Raw genomic sequence first — 20,458 nt, 5'->3', positions numbered from 1 at the left:
TATTATGGGATGTGAGAAATTTATTGATTTTTAAAAAGATGTCTTTTCCCCCAAAGGAATGTAAAAGGCTATTTTTATCCCGAGTATTTACTGTTTTCCTGTATGATAGCAAGACGCTTAGAGAACAAAAGGCAAAGGAGATGTGGAGAATTGCACAATGGGGTAACCTCTGAGGTAAAATCTTTTTGTTTTTTATTTTTGTATTTAGTAAGTGGGTTTTTCCAAATGATGTGTTTTAAAGACCTTGTTTTTATTGAAGTCAGTGATTTGAGGTTTAAACGAACAAGTGTCTAGAAACTGAGGAAAAAAATAAATCTGTTCTTATCAGTTTAATATCTGATACGTCCCCTATCTGGGGACCATATATTAAATGGATTTTTAGAACAGGGAGATGGAAATAGAGCTTGCTCTGTCCACTCCACGCATTGACCTGGTATTGCTGTATCTCCAGGACCGGTGCACCCTTTCCTTATGTGTTTACTAAAATCAGATTCCAAAAGTGCTTTTTGTTTTTTGCCATTGTTTTTTTCTTGCACATTGGATCTCTCCTTTAATCCCATTATGTGAACACATGTTGGACAATGCAGGTTGTCTAATGTGTGATAATGGCCTAATTTATTAAATGACTGATGAATAGATTGCCACCTCTTGTTTTGTGTCGTCTGTGTTTCTGTGTTTCCGGCATTTCAATTTGGAACAGCTCATTCACCTTCCTTTTCTTCTCTCCTGCTAGGTAAGTTAAACAGCTGCACCTGAGCCAGCCAGTCACTCAGTCACTGTTTGATGCAGCACCACAGTCAAGTAGTTGGAATAGTGGAGTAGGGGAACAGCAAGCAGCCATTGCAGCCGCCACAATGGACCTACCTGTGTGCACTAGATGGATGTAATGGAATGAGCTGTCCTCCCTACATTTCAAAGTAGTAAGAATTGAAGTTGCATCAAACAAAGCCTTGCCTACAAAGAGACCAGCAATTTGGATTTGTTACTATGTTACCTGGAAGAATAACAAACTGTGCAAGGATGGAGGTTGTAGGAGCAAGGAGAAGAAGTTGTCTGTAAAGTTGTTGGATGCCTATTTGCCATTTCGCAGTCCCCTGTCTCCCTCTTGTGGCCTCCTGGAGGCAGCTAGCTAGCTAGCTAGCTGTGCAGACAACACGGGGGGCACATGTTGCAGTGTTGTCCTCTTAGGCAACACTGAGTGACTGACTGAGCAGCAACGTCTTATATAAGGTTCAGACGGAACTTTGCGCGTGTCATTGTGGGGCCCTAAGAAGTGAGAGCCAGCTTTATGACATCATAATGGGACCTCAGACAGAAAAGCCTGGGCCCATGCATTGTTGCTCAGTGCTGGTCAGCAGGCACTGTATTGCAGGTGATCGAAGGTGTGAAGGGAGAAGGGGTGGCTGTGGGTATGCACTTGCTGCTGCCGCTAGCGTTTGTCTGCACGGCAGGAGGGCATTTGGGCGTTCCCAGGAAGAAGTTTTTATGTAGATTCCTCCGCTTTCTGCACAGCATTGTGGTGCAAGCAAATGAAGCAAATCCTGACTAGCTTCCTCTCCGGCCTTTTTTCACCTCCCGCCTGGCTGCCTGTGTGAGCCGGCAGGGCCCCATGGAAGTGCCTAGGAGTAGGCTGAATCACTGCAAGGGGTGAACAGCACTATTGGGCAGGCTCTGCCAATGCGCGCCACATTCGGGTTATCGCTTCTCGACGCTTTGGCTAAGATAGTGGATCGTAGTCACTGGCTGGTGATTATGGAGGCTCAGGGCATCCGAAATACCATCCGCTTTCTGGTAAAGCCAGACTGCACCCGAAGATATGAGCTTGGACCTTTCGTTCAGACGGTCCTTTTCAGGATGCTGAAACTAAGAGTGACTGACATTTTCTGCATTCAAGATAGTGCTGCCCAAGGCTTTTTCGATGTCTCTTTTGAGACAAACGGACAATCTTTGAAAAAAGCAAAGAGCTGCTGACTGAGCCGGAGCTGAGAGATTTCCTCCTTATACCTCTGTTCCAGATGGATGAAAAGCCGATTACCCTCCACCTCTTCACGGAGCTGGCGCATGTGGTGGCCTTCCTGCAGCGATACTGTAGCAGCGTCAGAGGAGGCAACAAGCAGAGGAACGTCTTCGGGATCCCCAACGACAAGCTTCTTTTCTGGGTGAGATTTCGTCCAGACCCTGAGGGAATCGGTGGAGTTTGTCACCCTCCAGCTTCCTTCTCCCTCGGGGGAAAACCAGGATACCTGGTCTACACAGGCCAGCCCAAGTACTGCCGGCAGTGTCTCAACTTCGGGCACACCAAGGAGTCCTGCCCGACTGGTCGCTGTTGCCGGAACTGTGGAAGCGTGAGCCATGATGCTGGGCACTGTTCCCAACCTTGCACCTGTGACCTGTGTGGCTCCAAAGAACATTTGGTACGAGCCTGCCCCAGAGGAATGATGACGAATCGTAGCTACGCTGATGCCGCCCGATCTGGACGAGGGCCCATCTTCCTTGAGGTCCAGCTGGCAGAGGTAGAGCCTGAGGCACCCGCAAATGAGATACCTATGGCCCAGGCTCTGACCCACTTGCCGCCTCTAAATTGTCCTGGCCTGGTGCCAGCTTCTACATCAGAATCTCTGAAGGACTTGCCTGCTGTTTCCCAGACGGATGCTGTTCCAGCTTCTTCTTCGATGAGCCAGGTTACGGAGCTGCAGACGCCGGCTGATGTCTCCCCTGCTCCAAGGGTTGAGGCTCCCTCGCCACAGCACACCGCATCATCTGCTACAGAGATTGAAGAGTTCCTTTCTTCTTTCCAGTCCGACACGGAGGAAAGTGGCATGACCATCGTATGGGTGGATACAGAGCCGGCAGGTATGGACCTCTCCTCACCCACTACCTCTGGGTCTGTGATATCACCTACTCCCCGTCAGGATCCAAATCGCGCTGTTTTCTCCATTGTGAAGGCCCGTCGCACGCCTGGTAAGGACGGAGCAGGCCCTCCAAAGAAAAAGATGATGGACTCCATTGCCAGTCCCAACTGCTACAGTGCCTTATCCTGGACACAGCTCTTCCGCTTCGCCAGGACCCGCCTCCAATTTCCCCATCTTCCGAATTTCTGGACTCCGTTAGCGTTCAACTTCTACGGGAGGTATGTGGCTTTTCCGAAGGCCCTCCTTGACTGTTTTAGTACTTTTTAACTGTATATAGTTTATTCAAATGTTACGGGTGCTTTCCCTTAATGTTAAACCAAAAAAGGAAATCTTGAAATCATGTAATGAATTTCATCAAAATGCAATTTTATTAAACACATTATACAGTATTTTAATTTGACATCAGTACATAGTACAAAAATAACCCCCCTCCCAAGTATATACTATAGACATGTTTAAAATAGGTTAAAAGAAAACCAGGTAATTCCCGATATAGTGTCGTAAATAATGAATTATAGTAATTCCTCACGAACTTTATCACCACTCCTCAGGAAAAATACAAAATGGATACCATGTATGTTAAAAATTTTCTCCCGTAGCCAATTTTTACTTCTTCGAAGCAGTTAAAGATGTACATCTTTTTGCTCGAAGACTTTTATTGAAACGTCACTTTTTGAATCCAGACCAATTTATTCCTAGTAGTGATTTAGAAAGGGAGACATTGGAAACACTTGAGTCATTGCTAGAGGAGAATCGGGGGGAGGATAGGTCTAGGTCGGGCTTCCCATCATGTGTCAAAAAAAATCCACTACTTTTCCACCGTTGTCCCTTTGTCCGCAAGTTGATATCTTCGTCCGGTTGGTTACTAAGGAATTGAGGGACCTAAAAGACAACTTTAGTGATAATCTGAGCCCGGGTGAACGCAAGGCTCTAAATGATCTTAAACATATGAATGATATTGTATTCAAACCTGCGGACAAAGGGGGCAACATTGTAGCATGGCCTAGTGACATGTACGAACGGGAGGCAAAACGACAATTAAATGATGTTCAGACGTATAGAATCCTTGATCACAATCCAACGTCTCTATTTAAGAACAAACTTGAAGTAGTCCTGAACAGGGCCTTTACTAAAGGTATCATCACGAAGGATGTGTATGATGGATTGATGGTGAAGGAACCGAAGGTTCCCACCTTATATCTTCTGCCTAAAGTCCACAAGAATGTCAAATGCCCCCCGGGGCGACCAATTATTTCCGGGATAGGAAGTCTATGTGAAGCCTCGTGTAGATTCATAGACTTCTATCTTAGACCCCATGTTGAGACTCTCCCTTCCTATACTCGTGATTCTACTGACATTTTGCTATCTTTGGAAGGCTTGAAATTTGAACATGATATGTTTATAGTCACAAGTGATGTTGAATCCCTGTATACTTGTATCCATCATCACCACGGCCTACAAGCTTGCAGATTCTTTTTACAGACTGGCAATTTGGCTTCGGATCTTATTGAACTTGTCCTTGAGTTACTTGAATTTGTGCTTTGTCACAATTTTTTTGTTTTCAGGGACAAATACCATCTTCAAAGCCGCGGAACGGCCATGGGGGCCACTTGCGCCCCGTCATACGCGAACCTTTTTATGGGTTTTTGGGAACGTCAAATGATTGTGGGCGACCATAACCCATATGAATCCTCATAGATGATGTTTTGTTCGTATGGCAGGGCTGCGAGCGGGATTTGACATAATTTCTTGACTATTTGAATGATAATGATATGAATGTCAAACTTGTCAGTAAGTATAGTCAAACCGAAATGGAATTCTTAGATCTCAAAATTCAGATCGAATCTGATGGTCGGGTGGTGACCGATATATTTAGGAAAGACACCTCCGTAAATTCTTATCTGAAGGCCGATTCCTCACATCCAAAACACGTTATTAAAGCTATTCCAAGGGGACAATTTATACGTGCCAGACGTATTTGTTCCTCGGATACATGTTTTGAGAATAGATCCTTGGATCTGACTGAAAGATTCCTCAGACGAGGCTATGATAAAACTCATGTCAAACGGGATTATGAATATGCAAGGACCCTGAAAAGAAATGACCTTTTGAAACCCAAAACAAAAAAACAACCGATTGATACCACTGTGAGATTTATTTCCAAGTTTAATAAAAACTGGAATTCGATCCGTGGTATCTTTGAGAAACATTGGTCTATATTGCTCACGGACAAAAGACTGGGTAGGATACTGACTGACAGTCCAGCAATGACACCGCGTCGAAGCCCTAACTTACGGGATATGTTGGTCCGAAGCCATTATGTCCCTCCATTGAATAAATATCTATTTGGATCTAAGGGACCTAGATGGGGCAATGTGCCTTGTGGATCTTGTGGTGCTTGCCCAATAATGGAGAGAACTAACTCCTTTGTGGGATCTGATCCTGGGCGAACTTTCAGTATAGTACACTTTGTCAATTGTAACGTGAAGAATGTGATCTATCACGCGCAGTGCCCGTGTAATAAAATTTATGTGGGGATGACCACGAGAGAGTTAAAAGTACGTGTGATGGAGCACATTCGTGATATAAAGGGAATCACCAATGGAGAATTTGATCAAGATTTTGGTGATCGAAGCAAGCCATTGGCTAGGCATTTCAGGGACCATCATGATAGAAATTGGAGACAGCTTAAAATCAAGGGTATTGATCGGATTTATCAGGGGAATCGTGGGGGTGATGTCTTCAGGGACCTTTTGCGGAAAGAGACTAAATGGATTGTGATCTTGGATACTATGTCTCCAAAAGGCCTTAACGAATCTCAAAGTTTTGCATCCTTCTTGTAAGTATTGTTTTATGTTTATGTTTTTTAACTGATATTTTTGCTACTCTGACTAGGTCTCGCTTGACTGACTCTGCCATGAATTCGGTTATCGTGAATCTATGCTATTTTATGACTACACGATGGAAGATAAAGTGGATGATGGATGATACAATATCATTGAAATTTAACATAAGTTTGTTATTTAATTTCTGCTATGTATAGTGTCTGTCATGTGACAGAACGAATATCTGTTTTGTTATTTGGAAATATACATATTTTTTGCAGAAAGTGTGATACCGGATTGGCATTTGGCTGTTATATACCCATGTGATGCTGTATTTACTCATTATGTATTTGTGCAATGATTTGCGTTGATGTTGTTCAATTGTGCATATACTGGTGTATGCGCGGCTGTATAATATCAAACTGCATTGGTGCCCAGGATATGTATGTATATGTGAGGGTATTCAATTTATGAGGACATATTTGATTTGAATTAATTCTATAGGGTATATGTGTATGGTTTGCGCTTGGATTATGCACAACCATATCGTGTATTTATATGTTTGTATGTATGTATTGTTGGATGTATAGATCTTTCATCTAACACAAGAACACTAATGTGTGTATGATATATATGTAGGTTTTTTGTATGGTTTTTATATATATGTTTTTTATATATATTTTTCCTGGTTTTGACAATCTTTGTTTCGGTGGTAGCTTGATTGTCTGGTGTGGGGTTGGTCCTGGGTATGTTCCTGAGCGGAGGGCCCCCGCTTGGTGGATGTGCCTGGTGTCCGCCCCGCATCCGACTTCCATGGCTCTTCCTGTAGCATTTTTTGTCTCACCAGTGAATTTATTACACAATTATTACACATTTTTATGTATATATACTTATATAGTTATTAAACTAAATTACACTTATATATGCACATATTTACACATTGTTAATAATTTCAACGAATTTTAATTGGCTTTTTGATCTATAGCCGATTCTTGTAACACTAATACGTTGTTTTTGTTTTTAGTTGTGTATTTACACACATATTATTATTTTTGTTCACCATCTTTTTTCACCTTTGTTTTCATATTCATTTTTTCACATATTTATTTAATTATTTTACATGGTGATTTTGTACTCTTTATTTATTTATATTTTTTATTTATATATTTTTTATTTATATATATATATCTATACGGACACATATGAATGGTGTGCATGTATATATACATCTTTTCTTGGGTTCATACTAATCAACATAATTGCACACTGATTATCATCTGCATGCTATATACTGACACTATATGGTTCTAAATATAGTTCTAATATAGAATTTTGTGGTCTCATTTTATGTACATCATAATCACTTGTGCACATCGATGATCGCATTGTATGTGATGCATTGATATCTGTTTGATGAGCTATTTTGAGATGTCCATATTAGTGTCTGCTTTATATAAATATAAATAAATACTCTTTGGGGGATGCATGGTTGATATTGTCCCTAATAATGCTGCACATGTAGATCCAGTATTTTGATCATGGTGCGGTTGCGCGCTGCAGCACTCAACGCTCTTGGCCGGAAGCAGTCGGGTTAATGACTGACATCGCTGATGTTTCCATTCAGTGGTGTTCGTCATGACGCTGACGGTGGGACGCGGGTGGGTGTGTGCAGCGCGCGATGCACCATTGGTCAGTGGGGTTTTCGTACACTGTATTTAAGCTTGAGCTGTCAGAGTAGTAATCACACCTCCTGACGAAGGTTGCGAAACGCGCGTCGAGGTGCTTGGTGTCCAGGTATCCCACTCCATTCTCATCATCATGTCCTCCTCAGGTATATTGACTTTCAACCACTAGTTACTTGTACCAGTGTATGTTATCTGTTGCACCCATATAGTAACACATATGAGCAAACGTTTATCGATTGTTACCTAATACATATAGCACTGCTCTGATTGATTTGTGTATACTTTAACATACATGGTATCCATTTTGTATTTTTCCTGAGGAGTGGTGATAAAGTTCGTGAGGAATTACTATAATTCATTATTTACGACACTATATCGGGAATTACCTGGTTTTCTTTTAACCTATTTTAAACATGTCTATAGTATATACTTGGGAGGGGGGTTATTTTTGTACTATGTACTGATGTCAAATTAAAATACTGTATAATGTGTTTAATAAAATTGCATTTTGATGAAATTCATTACATGATTTCAAGATTTCCTTTTTTGGTTTAATATGTGTATTTTGTGGTATCTTGAGTAAAACTATTAGCAGGAAATATATTGTATAGGTTAATAAAGCTTTCCCTTAATGTCCGGGGTATTGCCTCGAAAACCAGATGGGCTGCTGTTTTAGACTTTTTACGTACTCAGCCTGTGGATCTGATTTGCCTTCAGGAGTGTGCTTTAAATGTTATGCCCTCTAATTTGGAGTGGCAAGCTGGGCCAGCTTACTGGGCCCCTTCAGACTTAACTAGAAATACTGGAGTTGGGGTTCTTCTCAAATCTTCTGTGATAAACTGTTTCCATCATACTGTTTTAATACCAGGTCGGCTTCAGCAACTCGACATGGACTTGTCCGGGACTCCTTTTCGATTATTTAATGTTTATGCCCCTGCAAACAAGGCCGACCGTTTATATTTTTTTCATAATTTAAAGGTTTTCCTGCCAGGTACTTTACCAACTGTACTTGCAGGAGATTTCAATAGTATCATTGACACTAGAGGGCGCTGTGGTACTACAAATAACTGTAAACTGGACAGCACTGGAACTTTGCTAAATTCTATCTTACAGGATTTCTCCTTACAGGACATTTGTGCTGTTCCACATCACTCTGACCCTATTTACACCTACTATGCTGATCATGGCAAGGTGAAATCACGCATTGACTTTATGTTTTGCACATCTCATTTTACGGTTATGCATTTTTCCATTGTTAATGTTGGTTTTTCTGACCATGTGGGTTTGTTATGTGATGTGTCATTACAAAGGTGCCATTGTGCAAGGCAAGGGGTTTTGGAAACTCAACAACTTACTTTTAGGGGAACCCGATGTTCATAAATTGTTTGAAATGCAATTTAATGTATGGGTTTCAAAGAAAACCTCCTTCGCCTCACCTCTGTTGTGGTGGGATTGGATAAAAGTAAATGTTGCCTCCTTCTTCCAGCGTTACGGCAGAAGTTTGGCCAAGCAGCATAGAAGGCAATATACCAAACTAATCAACAACCTTGTGGTTTTGGGGAAATTACAAAGAGAAGGGATTGATGTTTATGACGAATTACAAACTGCCAAACAGGCTTTCAATGACACCCTTGCCCGACGGGGTAAAAGCATTATGTTTCGTGCTAAGGTGCAGCATATGGAGGAAAATGAGTGCTGCACCAGGTATTTCTTTAAAAAATCTGTTCGTGTTCATTCTGTGTTCAAAACTGTTTTAGATGACCAAGGCAATGAGGTGCAGGGCCCAGGTGTGGGACCTGTTATATCTAACTTTTACTCTGCATTGTATTCTAATCGTGATGCTGCTTCAAGTGAAGAAACTGATGACTATTGTTCTGTCCTTGATAAGCAGGTCCATGATACCGCTGTCCCCTCCTTAGTGGCACCTGTGACGGAGGAAGAAGTTCTGAATACCTTAAAGTCCATGCAGAATAATAAGACCCCAGGTTTAGATGGATTATCTAAGGAATTTTATATTACCTTTTGGGATATCATCAAAATAGTTTTTGTCCAAATCATTCACTTGATTATTTCTACAGGGGAATTATCTGCTTCTATGAAGAATGGAGTGATTACTTTATTGTATAAGAAGGGTGACCGTAGGGATGTCAAAAACTGGCGCCCTATTACTTTACTCAATGTTGATTATAAGGTGGTGGCGAAAATTCTCACATCCAGACTTAGCGCTGTGTTACCAGATCTTATCGGGCCTGCTCAGACATGTGCAGTGCCTGGTAGGCGTATTCATGAAAACCTTTTGCTGGTTAGGGATATTATTCATACGTCTCTATCTAATCGTTCGCTATTAGTTCTTACTTCCATTGATCTGCAAAAAGCGTATGACACAGTTTCACATCAATTTTTATTTTCTGTTTTACGTGCTTTTGGTATCCCTGCACAGATGCTGCGAGTCATTCAAAGTATGTATTCGGAGGTTACTAGCTGTGTTCAGGTTAATGGTTCCCTAGGCGACCCTTTCACGGTTTCTTCTGGGGTGCGACAGGGGTGCCCTTTGTCGCCAGTACTTTTCATAAGTGTCATGGAAACTTTTATTCAGTCTGTTATTAAAGATAAAATAATAAAAGGTTTCTTTCTCCCAGGGTCTCAAGGTGAGGCAGTAAAATTACTGGCCTATATGGATGATGTGGTGTTGGTTAACACATCCCAAGCGGACCTGAATAGAGCAAAATGACATTTACGTATTTTCTGTAATGTGTCTGCCATGTCTGTAAACTGGGATAAATGCAAATACTCAACGTTTGCGGCTGTCACACCTGTACAAGACACACAGGTGCCCCATGACCCACAGGGACTGACTATTCTGGGGGTTCATTATGTTCAGGCGTTAAAAGGTAGCAAATCCTTTCAGAAGTTGGGTGAAAGAGTAACACAGAAGCTGAACTTCTATAAGACCAGGCAAATGTCTCTTTTTGGGAAGGTGCTCATAATAAAGGCAGTCATCTTGCCCATGATTTTTTATCTCACCTGTGTTTTCACTCCCTCCAGCAGGTGGATACAGCAAATGACCAGGATATTGTGTATCTTTCTATGGGGCTCAAAAGCTGAGAAAGTTGCTCGTGTCAAATGTCTGAAATTACCCATTAACGGTGGCCTACATTTTCCTGACATTGCTTTTCTATCTCACATGCACTACTGGTTATTAATACACAAGTTAGTACTATCTAAAAGATGGGCCGGTCACATGATCCGATATTTGGGTGGCTGGATGTTTCATAAATGGGGTTGGTTACCGTTAGATAGAACCAAACCTTGGGCCTTTGTTGCGCCTCCTTTTTACTTTGCACTACAATATTTCAAGAATAAATATAATCTAGAATCCTTGGGATTATTAAGCACCAGTAAAATTCATATTCTGAAATGGTACCGGAAGGATGAAATTGTAACGAACATAGCTGACCTGTCTAGCTCTCAGGCTAAAAATGCATGGAAAATGGTCAGTGCTTTGCCAGTGTCACCCAAACAAAGGGAGGTGACATGGTTATCCTTTCATGAGGCTCTTCCAACAAAGGCGTTCTTAAAACGCAGAGATATGGCGCCATCTGAACAGTGTCCGAGGGAAAATTGCGGTGACATAGAAACCGTATTTCACTTGCTTTATGGTTGTCCCTATGCCAAACAAGTCATTGCTAAGTTAAAGCGTTTGTTTTTAGAACTTACTGGCATCTCTTCTGCCTCTGTCAGCATGTTACTTTATGGGGTAGGCCTTACAATGTCTGTGCAACACAGACTAGTGTGGATGTTCACTATTGCCCTGCGTGAAACTTTATGGGACTCACGAAATATTCTGGTTTATAAAAAAGACAAAATGTCTGTTGATGACTGTATTAAATTGTTTCTCAGTAGATTGTATTTTATGTACAAGCTTGATTGTAAACGTTCTGGGTCAGATTCTGAGGGGATCTGGAAGGTTAAGAAATGGAAACATTGGGTGTGATTATTTTATACATTACTTGTGTGAACTGAAACGATTGTATGACACTGACATTGTTCTGATTGTATTATGATGTATATTGTACTTGTATTTTGTTTCAATTGATCAATAAAAACTTTTGTAAAAAAAATCAAAAAAAAATCTGTTCTGATCAGTTTAATATCTGATACGTCCCCTATCTGGGGACCATATATTAAAAAGATTTTTAGAACAGGGAGATGGAAATAGAGCTTGCTCTGTCCACTCCACGCATTGACCTGGTATTGCAGTATTTCCAGGACCGGTGCACCCTTTCCTTATGTGTTCACTAAAATCAGATTCCAAAAGTGCTTTTGATTTGTGCCATTGTTTTTTTCTTGCACCTTGGATCTCTCCTTTAATCCCATTATTTCAACACCTGTTGGACAATGCATTTTTGGAATGTGTGATAATGAGCTAATTTATGAAATGCAATTAATGAATACATTGCCACCTCTTGTTTTGTGTCGTCTGTGTTTCTGTGTTTCCAGCATTTCAATTTGGAACAGCTCATTCACCTTCCTTGTCTTCTCTCCGCCCTCCCTCCTAGGTAAGTTAAAGAGCTGCACCTGAGCCAGCCATCAAGCCAGCCACTGATTGATGCAGCACCACAGTCAAATAGTGGAGTGGAGTAGGGGAACAGCAAACAGCCATTAAAGCAGCCGCACGCCACAATGGAACTACCTGTGTACACTAGATGGATGTGATGGAATGAACTGTCCTCCCTATATTTCAAAGAAGTAAGAATTGCCGTTTCAACAAACCCTTGCTTGCCTACAAAGAGAGCAGCAATTTGGATTTGTTACTATGTTACCTGGAAGAATAACAAACTGTGCAAGGATGGAGGTTGTAGGAGCAAGGAGAAGTTGTCTGTAAAGTTGTTGGATGCCTATTTTCCATTTTGCAGTCCCCTGTCTCCCTCTTGTGGCCTCCTGGAGTCAACTAGCTGTGCAGACAGACAACCCGGGGGCCACCTGTTGCAGTGTTGCCCTCTTAGGCAACACTGAGTGACTGACTGAGCCGCACCGTCTAATATAAGGTTCAGACAGAACTTTGCACGTGTCATAGTGGAGCCCTCAAGAGCCAGAGCCAGCTTTCTGACATCATAATGGGGCCTCAGAGATAAAAGCCTGGGCCCAGGCAGTGTTGGTCAGTGCTGCTCAGCAGGCAGCACTGTTATGCAGGTGATTGAAGGCGTGAAGGGAGAAGGGGTGGCTGTGGGCATGCACTTGCTGCTGCTGCCATTGTTTGTCTGCACGGCAGGAGGGCATTTGGGCGTTGCCAGGAAGGCGTTTTTATATAGATTCCTCCGCTTTCTGCACAGCATTGTGGTGCAAGCAAAAGAAGCAAATCCTTTCTAGCTTCCTCTCCGGCCTTTATTCACCTCCCGAATGCCTGGCTGTGCTTGTCTGAGTGTGTGAGCCGGCAGGGCCCCATGGAATTGCCTAGGAGTAGGCTGAATCGCTGCAAGGGGTGAACAGCAGTATTGGGCAGGCTCTGGCAACGCGCGGCACATTCGGGTTATCGCTTCTCGGCCTTTTGGCTAATCTCAAGGGGTTGGTCAGGAGGTCCGTCTGAGTGCTCGCCCTTGGCCTTGTGGCATCGCTGGTTCACCAGCTTAAGCCACCTGCTGCTTTAGGGGGTGAGCGAGGAGACAAGGAAGGCGATCGCAGGAGATATGGCAACGGTGGGTCCGTCTGCGCCAAATACAGTGCGGCTGTATATTCTGGAAGAGAAGAAATTCGTGTGGACCGTGACGGACGTGCAAGGAAAAATCGTGGAGGATACCCCGGTACATGATCTTTTGTACTCAAGCTTTTCCTACCCAAGGATTCTACGACATCTCATTTACTACCCAGGATGCCTGTGCTACTTGTTATGCGAGAAGTCAAGAGCTTGCTGATCACCCTAACTTGGAAGAAGTAAAGTTCGTGCTTGGACTGCAGAGGACACCTGTGACTGTGCAGATGTACAATCCCTTTGTGAAGGATGAAGAGATCATGGCTCTCCTGAACAGGTATGCTGTGTATGTCTCTCCTGGGGAGAAACGTCGCAATGTTCTTGGAACATTTAATGGACTACGCTGTTTCTGGGTGGAGTTCAAGCTGGATGAGAGTGGTTATGGGGGTGTGACGCATCCTCCCCAGACCTTCTCCATTGGGTCCAATAGAGGATACCTGTTCTATCCTGGACAGCCTTCTTTTTGCAGAGACTGTTTCTGTTTTGGTCACACCAAAGAAGACTGTCCAACTGGTCCTGTGTGCAGGAACTGCTTTAAAGCTGGTCATAGAACAGCAGATTGTGAGGAGGCCCGGAAGTGCCATTTCTGCAATTCCTCAGAGCAGCTGGCTAGGCAATGTCCTGGAGTTAACCCTCTCCAAGCTAGAAGATCGTACGCTGGGGTGGTGAGTGGACAAGCACCTGTGGCTTTTATCTCGTCAATGGAGATTCCTACAGGAATTGAGTCTCAGGTAGTTGAGCAGGAATCTGGCTCTGTTGCGGTTCTGGACCCCCTGATGGCAGAGGGGGAGGAGCCTCCTGTGGTGGTGGAGGAAGGAGCCGAGGTCATTACAGTGGTGGCCGAGACTCCGGAAATGGACGTGGACAAGGCTTCCCTTAAAAGGAAGTCAGAAGGAACTGACTCTGTTTCTTCCACAGATAAGGATGCAGAACCTCCTGATGCAGAAGGTGGAGAGGAGGAGGAGACTTCTGTGGACTCTGATGCCTCTTCTCTAGACCAGGGTTACCTGGAGAGGAGTAGTGTAAAAAAACTTGCCTGTACCCTGAGTTTTGTAAAAAGTGTAAAGGAGATCAGGTTAAATAGAAAAGAGTGGACAGAGATGCAGGGGGTGCAACCTCCTGAGGACAAACCGGGTATTTCTAGAGGGAGAACGAAAAAAAATGGGAAAAAATCATGATTGTCATATAATGCTTATTTTTCCCTTTTTTCCTTAAATGTTTATATGTTGCTTTCTATAGGTTCTCTTAATGTTAGGAGCATTAAATCTGCTGTAAGGAGAGCGGCTATTTTTTCTTCTGTTGCTGCTTACCCTAACAACATCTTGTGTTTACAGCAATGTTGCCTTGAAGATGAACCTATAGTGGCGGAGTGGACTTGTGGGCCAAGCGTCTGGTCCACTAGTAAGAAAAAGAATGGTGGGGTGGGAGTTTTAGTTAGAGGTTTTGATCTCGTGATTAAAGAAATAATTCATGTTATTCCTGGCAGGGTCCTTTTAGTTAATTTTGAAAAAAATGGTGTTTTGTTTAAACTTCTTAACGTTTATGCCCCTCCTGACAGAAAGGAGAGAGAAGAATTAATTGAACAGTTGTATCTTTTCTTGGGTGGTATGGGTCATACCATATTATTAGTGGGAGATTTCAACTGTATTTTGAGGGATGGTGATAGAACTGTTGGGGGAGGTAGGGTTGATAGGAGTGGTAAAGAGCTAAAAGAAGTTGTTAGTTTATTTGGGTTGCAGGATGCTTTTCTGCAGTGTAATAATGATACTGATGGTTTTACTTATTTCTCTGATAGAGGAAATGTTAGTTCTCGTATTGATTTTTGTTTCTTTTCCAGATATTTTGAAGTTAATCGTTTCCTTTTGAGAAGGTTGCCGTTTACGGATCATGCCATGCTTGAATGTGTCGTGAGTATAGAAAATGAATGTCCGTATGGGATAGGTGTGTGGAAGTTAAACGTTTCCTTATTGGAAGACGAAAGTGTGTGTGAAAGCTATTGTGAGTGTTTTAGGAGATGGATGAATAAAGAGTGATTTTGAGAGTGTGGTAGAATGGTGGGAATGGGTGAAGGGAGAAAAAACGTTTCTTCATCAAAAAAGGCTGTGAGAAAGTGAGTAGAGACTGTGAAGAGTATGAGAGATGGCAGATGAGGTTGGAGTATTTGGAAACTTTGCAAAAGGGTGGATGGGATATGATAAAAGACATTCAGGATACGAGAGAGAAGATCAGATCTTGTTTACAGGAAAAAGGTAAAAAAATTATAGCTCAGGCTAAGATGATTGTGAAAGAAAAGGATGAGAAGCGTACAAAATTTTTCTTTAAGAAAGTGTATGGAAAGAGAGTTGGAATGGAGTGTGTGTTAAATGAAGATGGTGTGGAGGTAAGTGGAAATGATGGTGTGATTGATGAAGTACAGAAGTTTTATTCAAAACTGTTTGCTAGGAAGGAAAGAGTGAGAGATCTGGAAGAAGAGTGTTTGGACAATATAGAGAAAAAGTTAGGAGATTAAAATGGAAGAAGTTGTGAATGTGGTTAAAAGTATGAAGAAAGGGAAAGTGGCTGGTAGTGATGGATTGCCTGTCGAGTTTTATTGTAAGTTTTGGGATAGGATTGGTATTCATGTTTTTGAAGTGTGTAAGGAAGTGCTGGCGAGAGGGAGATTGTCTAGAAGTATGAGTGAGAGTGTGGTTGTGTTATTATATAAAAAAGGTAATTAAAAAAAAAAACTAAAAAACTGGAGGCCTATTGCGCTCCTTAATTGCGACTATAAGATTATTGCTAAAGTGATTGCTGACAGATTGAGGAATGTTGTGGACAAGATGGTGGGTGAAGAACAAGTGTGTGCGGTGCCCGGGCACCAAATATGTTTGTTTTGTTTGCGCGATGTGTTGTATGATTGTAAAGAGAGGAAGCAACCTATTGCTGTGGTGACTGTGGATTTTGAAAAAGCGTATGACAGAGTGGAACATGATTTTATGTTTAGTGTGTTACGGAAAATGGGTGTGCCTGACTATGATTGGTTGGATTAAAGTATTATATACCAATATTGTAAACTCATTTTAAAAATGTAGATAAAAATAGTTTTTTAAATTTTAAGAGTGCTCATTATAAAAAATAGACCATTAACATTCCTCACAGCCAATACAGGAGCATTAGAAAAAACTGTTCATCCACACAAGTATATATAGATCAATCAAAGATTCTGAAAGAACGATTTGAAGAAAAAGGCTACCCACAGAAACTAATCAAATATGCCTATCAAAGAAACCTGGCCACCACACAAAACGCTTGCCTTGAAACAAAGGAAGGAAAAAATATCAAGGAAGACAATTTATTATGTCCCAACACAGACATTGCACATAAAAAAATATTCCAGTAATTTTTTAACCACATATAATTATGACCACAAAATGATCAGACATTCTTTATACAAACACTGGGATATTTTACAGAGCGATCCAATTCTAAACAAAATTATCCCAAATAAACCAGGGATTACCTTCCGCAGAGGAAGAACAATAAAAAACATCATAGCACCTAGTAGACTGAGAGTCAAAACTCATAATTCCAACAGTGACTTCCTAGAAAAACCTATAGGGATTTTTAAATGTGCCAAAAAAACCTGTTTATGCTGTCAGAGCATTAACGCTGGAAAGAAAGAAATTATGTCAAACACAACCAAAGAAAAATGTCAAATCTATTCACACTTGAACTGTGATTCGGATTATGTGATCTACATGATAGAATGTGAATGTGGGCTGCAGTACATAGGGAGAACAACACAGACACTCCGCAGCAGGCTGAATGGACACCGCTTTAATGCCAAAAAAGGCTTTTTAAAACACAGTCTATCGAGACATTTACTACAGCACCATCAATCGAACTTTAAAAACATTAAAATTTCACCTATAGAACAGATAGGTACAAGTACACAAAATAGAATACAAACACTGAACAAAACAGAATCGTTTTGGATTTTTAAATTCGAATCACTGAGCCCAAACGGACTAAATGAAAAAATAGACTCCGTGTAAATTGCCTGAACAACATACAAAAAAACAAAATTATAGAATTTATACCAGGGAAAAACAAAAAACCAAGGAAACATAGACATAAGTAAAACGGTGTTCACTCGGGTAAAGAAGAAATATGATACTCCAAAAAGATGTGTAAAGTTGAAACAGCAAAAACAACATATAGACTGTTCAAATCAGGACATCCGAACAAAATCACAACACACTGACTAGAGAGAAACGAAAAAACAGTTAAAATATATATAGAAGTCATACAGTGTCCCTTAGCATAGGGAAACAATATGACACTCCAAAAGGAAGGTGTTATTGATAACACCAACGGGACCCTTTATAAGAAGACAATAAAACGAATAGAAAATACCCCTGCCAGGGAGACACAAATAATGGTCCAATATGGACATGAGAGGAATTTTTTCAAAGAATCTATATATTCAGAGTGTCACTTATGTGTTTTTCTCTCCCTTTTTCTGCATAGACTGTTTTGACTGTTTATACAAACGCATGTCTTCACCTTACAACTTTGAACCCTGACCCGCTTGAGTTCTTTGGCGGCTTTTACCTTGAAGCTCCACCCTAATTAGTGCAATTAACATCATCCCAAACAAGTCTATATATGCATAAATTTTTTAAAAAAACATCATTTTTAACTGCCTGACGAAGACGCCAGTCCGGCGTTTTAACGCGTTGCAGCTCTCCCCTATTTATCTTCCCATCCATCGAAGTTTTTATAAGTTGTCACTTATGTGATGTGAAAATAAAAATATTTTTTACCAAAAAACGGGTCTGGAGTGAACGAAATTTCTGCTACACGGAAGCGCCCAAAGAAAGGAGTCTTTTTGCCACAACTCGTATATACCAATATTGTAAGTAAGGTACAAGTTAATGGGTTTTTAAGTCGGGAAGTAAAAATTAACTCGGGTGAGACAGGGGTGTCCCCTGTCTCCTATATTGTTTATTTGTGTTATTGAACCTTTGTTAGGAATGATTAGGAGAGATAAAGTTATGCGTGGGGTGGATGTGCCTGGTAGTGGGGGTAGGGATCTGAGAGTGATTGGCTATATGGATGACGTGACGATTGTGTGTAAATATCATGCTAGTCTGGTGAGAATAAAATTCTTGATTGAGTGTTTTTGTATGGCGAGTGCGTTTAAATTGAATGTGGATAAGAGTGGATGAAAAATTTTTGGTGAATGGAGAGAGCGTGAGGTTAGTGTGTGGACTGTTAGAGAGGGTGGGATTGAGGTTTTAGGTATCATTTTTAATAATGATCTACTTGGGAAACAAAGCTGGGATATTGCCCATGATAAAATTAAGAAGAAGGTGGAATTTTGGTCTCTTAGGACTTTATCTTTAGAAGGCAGGATTCTTATTATTAAAGCAGTTCTTATTCCTATTATTTTGTATATTAGTAATGTTTTTCCAGCACCTGATAGGTGCTTGAAACGGATTATAAGATTAATTTTCATGTTCTTTTGGAATTCAAGGATGGAGAAGTTGAGTCGCGTGAAGGTTATGAAAGGAAGAGATAATGGTGATAAAGGTGTGACGAATGTGGAGAGGTTTTTGGCTGTAAAGTATGTAAGTAATTGTGTGAGATTGAGCAAAAAGGATTGTTTGGCTGGTTGTATGTTGAGATTTTTGTCTGGGAGTGTGTTGAGAAAGTATGATTTGATTGAGTCTGATCTGAGGAGGCCTGTAAGATTTAATGCACCTTGGTTTTATGTGAGAATTGAGAGATGTATTAGGAGGAATGACTTGAGTGGTGTGTCTGCTGAAATGTGGTGTGACAGTAAGAAAGTTATGAAACTTTTGGATACAAGAGAGAGTATGGAATGTGTGAATGGTCTGAATATGACAAAAAGCATGGAAGTGTGGAAGAAGGTGAATGACAAAGAATTAGTTAATAAGCAAAAAGATATTGCTTGGATGGCAGCTCATGGCTGTTTACCCACAAGGGAATTTCAGAGAAGGAGAAGACTAGTGGATAGTGAAATTTGTCCTAGAGCGAATTGTGCAAATTGTGAGAATGGTATTCATGTAATGTGGGAGTGTGTGTATGCTAAAGAAGTATGGAGAAGGATGAGAAGAATGATTAAAGGTTTGACTGGGGTTGAGATTTTATCTTTTAGGATGATGATGTTTGGTTTGACTGGTTTGGAGAGACAGAGAGCAAGAGTGTTATGGTTTTTGGTAAATTGTGTGAAAGAAGTCTTGTGGGATGTAAGCAACATTTTAATTTTCAGACAGAGTGATGTTCAAGTGAGAGACTGTATAGGCATGATCCGAGGGAAGTTGTTTTTGTATTATTTATCTGATGTAAAAATGCTCGGTACTGTTGATTCTGAAGGCATCTGGAAATTTAAAAAATGGAGAGCCTGGTTTCTAGGTTCCTGATGTTATGTAATAATTTCTTTTATTTTGTTTTACTTGGTTAAATATGTCATGTGTTGTGGACATTACTGAACAATATCATGTACAATGTTTTATTTTTGTGTATGATGTTTCCTTGTGCAATTTGATGTACCATTGTTTTTGAACCTGTACTTCTGATGAAATGTTATGTTGTAAACTTTACTTGCAATTTTCCAATAAAAGAATTTAAATCTGTTCTTAGTTTAATATCTGATACGTCCCCTATCTGGGGACCATATATTATATTGATTTTTAGAACAGGGAGATGGAAATAGAGCTTGATCTGTCCACTCCACGCATTGACCTGGTATTGCTGTATCTCCAGGACCGGTGCACCCTTTCCTTATGTGTTGACTAAAATCAGATTTCAAAAGTGTTTTTTTGCTTTTGCCATTGTTTGTTTTTTGCACATTGGATCTCTCCTTTAATCCCATTATTTGAAAGCCTGTTGTACAATGCCTTGATACAATGCATGTTGTGTAATGTGTGATAATGACCTCATTATTAAATGACTTCATTAATAGATTGCCACATCTTGTGTTGGCTGTGTTGTGTCTGTGTTTCCAGCATCTTAATTTGGTACAGCTCATTCACCTTCCTTTTCCTCTCTCCCTCCTCCTATGTAAGTGAAAGAGCTGCACCTGAGCCAGTCTGTCTGCCAGCCCACAGCCACTGATTGATACAGCCAGCACCACAGTCAAGTAGTGGAGTAGGGGAAAAGCAAGCAGCCATTGCATCCGTCACAATGGACCTGTGTGTGTGTGCACTAGATGGGTGTGATGGAATGAGCTCTACTCCCTACATTTCAAAGAATTAAGAATTGAAGTTGCAACAAACCCTT

At 41.1% G+C, this 20,458-nt stretch overlaps 3 non-coding genes across 3 annotated transcripts; all 3 read left to right on the top strand.

Annotated features, from left to right (window-relative positions):
* Positions 1 to 282: 282 nt before the first annotated feature.
* Positions 283 to 467, top strand: LOC142720734 (U2 spliceosomal RNA). Its single transcript, XR_012873501.1, has one exon. It is a non-coding gene; the product is annotated as a U2 spliceosomal RNA (small nuclear RNA).
* Positions 468 to 11,524: 11,057 nt separating this feature from the next.
* Positions 11,525 to 11,707, top strand: LOC142720731 (U2 spliceosomal RNA). Its single transcript, XR_012873499.1, has one exon. It is a non-coding gene; the product is annotated as a U2 spliceosomal RNA (small nuclear RNA).
* An 8,063-nt stretch (positions 11,708 to 19,770) lies between these two features.
* Positions 19,771 to 19,958, top strand: LOC142720729 (U2 spliceosomal RNA). The gene has a single exon (XR_012873498.1). It is a non-coding gene; the product is annotated as a U2 spliceosomal RNA (small nuclear RNA).
* The last annotated feature ends 500 nt before the right edge of the window (positions 19,959 to 20,458 follow it).

This window comes from Rhinoderma darwinii, unplaced genomic scaffold (assembly GCF_050947455.1).
Source record: "Rhinoderma darwinii isolate aRhiDar2 unplaced genomic scaffold, aRhiDar2.hap1 Scaffold_503, whole genome shotgun sequence".
NCBI lineage: Eukaryota > Metazoa > Chordata > Amphibia > Anura > Rhinodermatidae > Rhinoderma > Rhinoderma darwinii.
Note: the sequence above shows the minus strand (reverse complement) of the source record. Positions and strands in the feature narration are given on the sequence as shown.